The sequence below is a fragment of the Panthera tigris genome, chromosome D4, assembly GCF_018350195.1.
Source record: "Panthera tigris isolate Pti1 chromosome D4, P.tigris_Pti1_mat1.1, whole genome shotgun sequence".
NCBI lineage: Eukaryota > Metazoa > Chordata > Mammalia > Carnivora > Felidae > Panthera > Panthera tigris.
Window position 1 is genome coordinate 4,967,016 of NC_056672.1, and position 9,593 is coordinate 4,976,608.

Sequence of the window (9,593 nt, forward strand, 5' to 3'; positions counted from 1 at the left end):
TAGTATCTTCTTTTGACCAGCGGGCAGCTCTGGGTGTGTTCTTTGCCTGGCAATCGTAGAGACACGAGAGGGAAAGCTAAAATGGGGGACCCCGTGAGTCCATACTGAGAAGGGACATACTCACTCTTCTCCCAAAACAAGTCACCTGGCTGAGCCCACTGTCAGAGGACGGGAAGTACATGCCACCTTTCGTGGGTGGAAAAGGACAAAGGGCATGGACACAAAGAGGGTTGAAGAATTGGGGCCAACAATTCCATCCAGAAGACTCCTTTCGTAGTGCAGGATTACAGCACGCTTAGGTCAAATCACCAATGCGTGGTCACTACTGCGAAGCATGAATGTAACTGCCAACATCAGCCATCGGTCAAGGGATAACCTTTACCACAACCTTTCGACACCAAACCTGGTGTTGCTTTCGACCTCACTCTTTTGGGGCTAGGTATGAGCTTTGCAATTTCCCCCGCACTCTGCACCAACCCATCACCGAAAACCAGGACTTTTTGCATCCTGGGGAGGGATGCAGGGCTCTCCGTGCTAAGACGAGGACAGTCTCAGGCACCCGGACCAATGGCGCCTGACCCGCTTGCCAAAATAAATACATAAATAAATAAAGGACAGACCCTTTTGCCTCAAAATGACCACCACGACTTTTGCTCATCAAGTGGGCAACTCTTATACCTCGGAAATAAAAATTGGGAATTAAGTCAGGATGGCGGATGAGCCCTATTCACAGGCACCGCCTAGAGATGCAAAAATGTGCTCGCAAATTAGGGGTGCAAAAGGACATCGTCCAGCTGACCTTCTCGGAAGATCTCCAACGCTCCCCGCACATGAAGTTGGAGCACCCTGGGCTCGCATCACAATTCATTAGTTCTGATCTTCGATATTTGGAAGCTGTGATCATTTGCACCAGGTTAAGGAAATTAACCTTGTGATCAATACTGCAATGGGAATAGTTTACCTAACCAGAATCCAAATATTTTAGCCCTGTCGAAGCATTCAGCGCACTTCGATGCGTATTAATTATGGACCATTTACTATTATTCTTTAAAGAGTGGCCTTTGTGGAGAAGTGCAATTGCTTAGTCGAAGTTAATGTGGGTGTCTGAAATAAACGATTTATTTGGAGACATCCATTCACATCAGGCTTTCCCACGCCAGGCTGGTAGGAACTCTCTCCCCAGTGAGCCCCAGCACTAAGGGGCTGGGGCTCACCTAAACCACGGGTTTGGAGATCCGCTCTGCCCCATGAGAGAAAATGCCACGAGTAAGTCACTGCCGTGTTCCCGCGGAGTCTCACGGAAAGGAGGCCCTCACGTGTCCCTCCTCATGGATTCCAAGTTTCTTCCTTGTCACCCTGGTTTTACTTTTGGGGGGCATATGAGTAAGTTACTACACTTTCCCGTCTCCCGACCACCGATGAATGACGTGCTGGGGATGTCAGATCTGAGCCTTTAAAAAAGTGGTTCATTTATTTATTTTTTTTTATTATCAATACAGGCTCCTGCTTTAAATTTTTGAAAGGATGGGAGCGTGAAATAAAGAAAACGGTTCGTTGCAATCATCCTTTTCCCAAGCACCATCCACACACGATAACATTAAAAAAAATATATTTACTGATTTTGGAGAGAGCTCAAGCAGGGGAGGGGCAGAGGGAGGGGACAAAAGAATCCAAATCGGGCTCTGCGCTGACAGGCTGTCCGCACAGGGCCCAACTCGGGGCTCAAACCCACGAACCGTGAAATCACGACCTGAGCCGAAGTCGGACGCTCAACTGACTGAACCACCCAGGCGCCACGTCACAGTAGCATTTTTTTTTAAATAAACGTTTGTTTTGGAATAATTTCCATTTATCAGAAAGTGGCAAAGTTGGTGCCCAGTTTCCCCTGCCGTTGACATCTTCCCGCAGACCAAACAATTGACATCGGTCGGTGGTCACGCTTAAAGACATGAAGCTCAAGCTTTATTTTATGTGTTCGTTTGTTTTGCGTCTGAGCGCAGCTGATCACAACGTTACCTTAGTTTCAGCTGTGACATAACACACTGACCCTGCACCTGTATGTCGGGACTCTTTTTTTATTAAAAAATTTTTTAAAGTCTTTATTTTTGAGAGAGAGAGACAGAGACAGAGTGTGAGGCGGGGAGGGGCAGGGATTGAGGGAGACACGGAATCCGAAGCAGGGTCCCAGCAGCACAGAGCCTGTGTCACCGCCTGGCACGCATCAGTACAGCCTACGAGGAGGGGACACTCATGCCACTTATCCAGTGAGGGACTGCGAGAGTGTTCTTAAAGCCACACCCGTCCTCCTTCCCCTCCCGGCTCCGGCACCCCCGAAACGGACCACGGTGATAGCTGGTCACATCACTGGCTTGGCCGCTGGAACTCAACTTGCTCGTCAACGTTCACGCATGATTTTGACAAGATCGGAAACAGCTTGTGCCTCGATGCATAGCTCGTGTTGTAGTGCCCCAGTGTGCCTGTAACACTCAAACGGACACAGGTACCAGGAAGTTTTCTTTCTTTGTCTCTGACTTTGTCCTACTTAAAATAAAGCCTTCCCCCCACCCCCCAAAAATGTTACGTTGCATTTCCTCTGTTTCTTCGCCTTTTCTCATTGTGATATTTTCTTTTTATTAAAAAAATTTTTAATATTATTTATTTATTTATGTTTTTGAGACAGAGCGAGAGAGAGAGTGGGAAAGGGTCAGAGGATCTGAGGCAGCCTCTGCCATGCCCGATGCGGGGCTCGAACTCACGAACCATGAGATCATGACCTGAGCTGAAGCCGGACGCTCAACCAACTGAGCCACCCAGGCGCCCCCCATCGTGGTAGTTTCTACCTGGTACCAGTCTCACTGTCCTGGAGCTTAGAAGCGACCAACTGACAAGAAGGGGCCATGGGCCAAGGGACAAGTAAGCTATGTTTTTAGTTGGCAAACGTGTTGACTTTGATGCAGTTTGCAGAATCTGGGGCTTGAAGCTGTGATTTTGGTGTGTGTGTAAATGCTGGCTTCCTGCGCACATCTTGACGGCGGTAATGACCCTGGCTGTCTGGGAGGGAGGGCTTTAGCTAACGGGCAGGTGCCCCTTGAATGGCATTCTCTCCTGGTAAACGCACCGAATAAAGGGTATCTGCAATTCACCACCACTCTCCCTGCATCTCAAATGGACCAATGAATACATTTGTGTCTTTCCTGCGTTAGTCTGATTTACCTCCTAAGAGATTGTAAAAAGTAATTTTCGTGTAGATTTATTTTCTTCTCACCCTTAAGTAATGAACACTGATTTTCCTCTCCCCACTCCACGCCCAACTCCAGTGAGGATATGCATTGCCCAGAGTTGAGCAAGCCGATCCCACAGGCTTGGGGGGGGGGGGGGAAGCGCATTATTAAAATAACAACATGTGGTAGACACAAGAGTGAGGACGTATATTCTTGTTAAACCTCCGTGCTCCAGAGGAAGAGTCAGCGTGGAAAGTCAGCTTGCCAGGGGAATATCTACCCGGCCCAGCGTGGCCGTAGGTGCGGAATTACGGGAGAAAATTTCTTTCTTGGCCGGTGGTCCAGGCTGGCTTCGAGGAAGGGCAGAACATGGAATGAGCTAGGATCACCTGGCCATCCCAGACGAAAAGACTCACGGGCTCAGATCTCCCCAAAGACACTCTCCTGCCGAAACCCTTCCAGGCTGAGACGCTCATCTGTCTACAGGTTTAGATGGGCAGGGGCTATGGACTGAATGTTTTGTCCCTCCCCCACCCCAGTTCATATGTGGAAGCCTTAATCCCCAGGGCAGTGATATTCTTTGGGAGGTCTTTAGGGTTAGATCAGGTCCCAAGGGTGGACCCCTCATGACAGGATCAATGGCCTTACAAAGGCGAAAGAGACAAGAGTGTCTATTCCCCATGTAAGGATACAGCGAGGAGACAGCAGTCCCTGAACCGGGCAGTGGGCTCTCACCAGACACCAGACCCGTGAACACCTTGATCTTGGGACTCCCAACTTCCAGAACTGTGATAGATAAGAGTTTGCCGTATAAGCCACCAGTTTATGGCATTTTGTTACAGCCTGAACTAAGACAGCCGGGATTTTCGTGTCCACTTAGATGTTTTGCCCCCCGATTTCATACATTGACTCCTGGCGAATGACAGTCACTTATTAAGTCCTCGCAGGGCTGACAGCCAGCCTCCTGGGGCTTGTAGAGATTACCCCTGGTCCAATCCAACGCCCCTCTTCAAAAGTAAGTGAATAAGGCCTCTCCACTAAAATATAGAGTGTAATACTTTGTGGTCTTGTTACCACTGAGTTTTCTGTCTCTGCCCAGTGTCCACATGGTCGCGTTGGCAGAGGACAGAGGCCAGCGCTCAATGCGCAGGGAACCCGTCCCAAAGCTGCAGTCTGTCCCTCCTCCCTGCACATTAGGTTCCTGCTTAAATAACTCTCCAGCTCCACAAATCCAGTAGTGAAGGAAATGCATTTCACTGGAAATGCATTTCATGAAAAGCAAGAGGGGCTGGGGGAGGGGCGCCTGGGTGCTCCAGTGGGTCGAGGGTCCAGCTCTTGATTTTGGCTCAGGTCAAGATCTCATGGCTCATGGGATCAAGCCCCCTGTCTGGCTTTGTGCTGACGGCGAGGAGCCTGCTTGGGATTCTCTCTCTCTCTCTCCCTCCCTCTCTTTCTCTCTCTGCCCCTCCCCTTCTCAAAATTAATAAACCTTGAAAAAAAGATGGGAGGGATGGGGGTTATTTTTTAATTAGTTAAGCTGCCTGTGGATAAATACCACTTACGGCATTTCGGCCCAGGTTCCGTTCGTGGTTTCCGATCCAGTACCTTTAAGGACAGCAGCCTCGGAGTCACTTAAAACAGCCTGAAGGAGACAGAGGACTTCTGTTATGACAACAGCCCTTCACTGTTTTAACTCCTTCCAAATTCCGTGCTGAAAATCACGGCGTGATCTGAAACAGACATGTTTTTAACGATCTATCAACCAACATTTGGTGAACATAAAAGAATTGTGGGAGGGTGTGATGCCCAGTCCCTAGAGTCGTAAACTTTTATGATTTCTGGGAAGTTCACCAAGTGACAATAAATCATACCTTTTTCTCTCTCACATCCGTTTCTTAGTAACCCAATAAACTCAGAATTAGGCATGTTATGGGTTACAATACCTCGTGCGTATTCCCAGAATATAACATGGATAGTACATCCTTGGGGGAAGCGGGGACTTCCGCCCCCTTACATCACAAAAAGTCCCATTTAGATGGAGCCATCAAGAGACATAAAGGGAAAAAAAAATCTACCCATTTCAGAAACGCGTGCGGGCATTTCTGGTGAAAATCATTTAAGTGCTATGTGAATTTTGCCAAAAGAAAATGGGCTGTGCCTTTTTTCCTAATATTCTCTTTTTTTTAGTTTATTTATTTATTTTGAGAGAGACAGAGACAGCACAAGAGGGGAAAGAGCAAAGAGAGAGGGAGAGCGAGAACCCCAAGCAGGCTCTGTCCTCAGTGCAGAGCCTGATGAGGGGCTGGAACCCACAAACCATGAGATCACGACCTGAGTCGAAACCAAGAGTTGACGCTTAACCCACTGGGCCACCCAGGTGCCTCCCCCCCCCTTTTTTGAATGTTCATTTATTTTTGAGAGAGAGAGGGAGACAGAGGATCCAACATGGGCTCTGAACTGACTGCAGAGAGCCCAATGTGGGGCTTGAACTCATGAACCATGAGAGCAAAGCCACCTGAGTCAAAGTCAGATATTTAACCGACTCAGCCACCCAGGCAAAACCGGGCTGTGCTTTCCAAGTTCAGAGAGCACTGACATTAATGAGTTGTCATCATATCCAGCATGGCAATGATAGGTCGTCGCTATTCTCCAAAGAGTAAATGTGTCCGGAAAGGGAGATAACCCAGTGTTTGACCGAATAACCAAAATGAAAAGAAAACAACCAGACCAGCAAGCTGCCAGGCTGGAGATCACGCCTTCGCCACCAGAGAGCTGTCTTCACCCTGGGGTATTGCAACTCGTAATTTAACGGACACAAATATTTCTGATGCACTTTAAGATTGCTCGTGACCAAAGTGAACAAAGAGACAAAAATCATAAAACGTGCCGAAAGCTTTTAAACAGCCTGAATTATTAAATCTTCAGCGGTAGTCAGACCTTTTCTTTTTGTTGTTTTTTCTTGCTTTGAGAAATCCCCAAGCCCGCAGGAACCCACTCCACCCAGCACAGCACTGCCTGCTCAGCGGCGGGGTGTCGGGCCATGAAATCTCACTCCGGGACTCCCGGATGGCTGGATATTCAGATGTTTACCCACTGGTGCACCTGTGCTCGCAGAATTCTCCATGCAACATTTCACTTTTCACTTGTTTACTTGTATGTGTTTGCTTTTAAGGGTCTCAAAGGAGCCCAAAGTTTTGGGAGCTCTTGCGGTATTTTAAATGCGTTCTAGAGTATTTAATGATCCTTCACGTAGTGGCAATCATGGGGTAATGAGCACAGGAAGCCATTTGCAAAAATTATACTTTTTCTGCTTTAGGTTTTTAGTGGACTTTCCAAACGTCTAGAAGCCTATTCACAAAACTAGTTTCTCATGAGAATGCATGAGTCTGAAATGGGAGTAAGAACGATTTCCAAAGGAAAGACATCTTTGGAGCAGGATAAAAACACTTGGATAAACGTCTATAAACTCGATAGAATGAGGCCACCATTAGAGGACTGGATTCCTTATCAGCTGTATTTTACAAGAGGTGTTGGGTGTGGGGCGCCTGGGTGGCTCAGTCGGTTGAGCATCTGACTTCGGCTCAGGTCATGATCTCACGGTTCGTGGGTTCCAGCCCCACGTCGGGCTCTGTGCTGACAGCTCAGAGCCTGCAGCCTGCTTCGGATTCTGTGTCTCCCTCTTGCTCTGTCCCTGCCCCACTCATGCTCTGTCGTGCTCTCTCTCAAGAATAAATAAACATTTTTTAAAAACACAAGAGACGTTGGGTGTTTCTACGATGAAATGACACAGTGAATGGTCTAGGAACAAAGAAATGGGATCGTGAAAACATAGAAAAAAGTGTAACACTACTACGTGTCAGAAAAGAAAATTAGATTCCTTCGATGTGGAAAATGAAAAATTATTGGGAGCAAATGTCATCATAGTGTCTCTTGCTTTTTCATCATCAGATCAGTCAAAAAGTGAGATAATGTATTTTCTATCACCAGATGTATTTAGACGAAAGATCTCTCCACGTGCAGGATTTATGCTTTAGTTGAAAAGCTAAACCTGTATTTTCCAAGTTCCCCTTCAGTGCTGGTATTCTGTGATTCTGACGTGGGTCTGGGAAGGGCTCCTAGGTTCCACACTAAGACCCAGAATCCTGAGCACGGTGACATAACCCTGTGTGATCATGCTGTAAGGCACACTTGACCTGAAGACACGGAAATTATCTGGGTTGGTCTCATGCAATTACACGAGCCCTCGAAGGCAGAGAACTTTCTCTGCAGAAGAGAAAGGCAAAAAAAAAAAAAAAAAAAAAAAGCCGGAGATTCCAAGCAATGGAAGGATTCGACTCACCATCGCTGGCCTTGTACTTGGAGGATGCCGGGCGAGAAGGAATATGGGTGACCTCCAGATGGCAGCCAGCGAGGTATCGGCGACCTCAGGCCTGCAACCACAAGGAAGCAGATTCTGCCAAGGATCTGAATAAGCCTGGAGGCCGTTTCTTACACTTCGGGGTAAGCACTTTTCCACCAATACCTTGATTTCAGCCCATGAGACCCAGCACAGAGTCCAGTCAAGCCCTCCTGAGCACCTGACCTACAAAACTAAGGTAACCAATGAATGCTGTGTTAGCCACTCAGTGTGTGTGCGGTGCTTGTCAATAGAAAACGAATGCAGTTGGCCGTGACGTTTATCAAACTCCTAATTAGTGCCCTTTGAGTGACTTAGCTCTGAAACAGGGGCTATTTATCCATTGTGGGTAATGTCGCATCTATCACGTAGGCGGTCTGGATTTTTGCCTTTGTTTCATCTGCCGCAAGCAAACTCATAGATAACGCATTTTTAAAGAGGGAGAATAAGGCGATCGTGTCGACTGGATTTTTTCTCTAACTCGTTGTGAATTCGGGGTATATTATTTCCATCACAGGCAACACAAGAACAGAAACATGCTAATGCATAACCCTCCGAGATTTAGTTCTGTCTGAAATGACAAAGGACCATTATTTCTTTGCATAGAGTCGGAGCGTATTCAAACATGCTGAGGTCGTGTGTCACATCGAGGTATCATTCATTTTGGACATTTGGGGTTGGGATGGCTTATCCAGTTTTTCCTGCCTTCAGTTCACCGACTCTTGATGTGTTGTTCGTGCCGGTTGTGAATTGACTCTGCTGTGCGTACCACGATCTTCTAAAAAAAAAAAATCAAACCTATTTTAAGGTGTATTCCACCCCCCCCCACCCCCCGCCCCCCAGCCCCATTAAGTTTTTACAATGTTCTTGCAAAGTTCCAGCTCGGGTTGTGACTCAGGCCAACTCAGAACCATCAGAGAGTTACTAGCGAGTGACAGGCACAGTGATGCTATTCTGAGTTGGGGACCAACAGCACCATTCAGGGTCTTTGATGCCAATTAAGAGCGAGGCCAAAGATGAGCTGAGCAGGGAGTCTACGTCCTTTCACGGGGTGAGAAGAGACGGGAAAGAGCTATTTTGATTGAGCGCGAAATATACGATCGTAGGAGGGATCCGTGACCGCATTCATGTCCCTTCCTTCTCTTATTGCTGCATTTAGTGCAAATTTAACGAGTGTCTGCCCCTTGCCCGACCCGTGTCAGGTGCTGAGATGATGAAAAGTGGTAACAAAGGGAAACTGGGGCTTCAGGAACAGACAAAGTGCCAAGGAAGGTCGCAGAGCGGCCGGAGATGTTCTGAGGGCCCCTGAAGGGGTGGCCACTCGTTCTGACCAGGAGTTGGGGAAGGCATCTGGGGTGGCACATTTGAACGTGGTCGTGAAGGATGCAGTGGGAGGGCCCGGGTGGAAGAGGCATTTCAGGAAAGAGGACACAAAGACAGGGGAGTGGTGAGAGAGCAAAACAGGACACCAGGCAGCTAGTGTGCCCGGAGGTGCTTCCAGGGGCCGAGCATAGGATTTCTGGGAAGGACGGTGGACAGAGGGACCAGAGAGACAGGTGGGCCTGGTTCTGTGAGAGTTCGATGACATTGTAAGAAGACAAAGAGTCCCTGAAAGGTCTGAAACGGGTAATAAAATCCAAATATATTAGCACAGTGCTCACTTCGGCAACATATATCTTCGACACAGAGAAGATTAGCATGGTCCCTGCCCGAGGACGACACACACATTCATGAAAGGCTCCATATTTTTTCTAAACAAACAAGAAGGACAACAAAACCAAATGGTAGCACAGCTATAGTCTAAGACGTTTTGGAAGCCATGTTGCTTCCTGCTCCAAAATTCATAAAGAAAATATCAGCGATAGTAAGAGTAAGACGTGGGACAGCATACCTGTATCTCTTGGATAAATACCTAGTAGTCAACTTCTGGGTATTAAGGCAGTTCTATTTTTAAATTAAAAAAAAAATAATTAAAT

The 9,593-nt window shown here is 47.5% G+C and overlaps 1 pseudogene; it reads left to right on the forward strand.

Moving 5' to 3' along the window:
* Positions 1-9,270: 9,270 nt before the first annotated feature.
* On the forward strand, positions 9,271-9,367 carry LOC122233309 (annotated as a pseudogene).
* Positions 9,368-9,593: the final 226 nt, after the last annotated feature.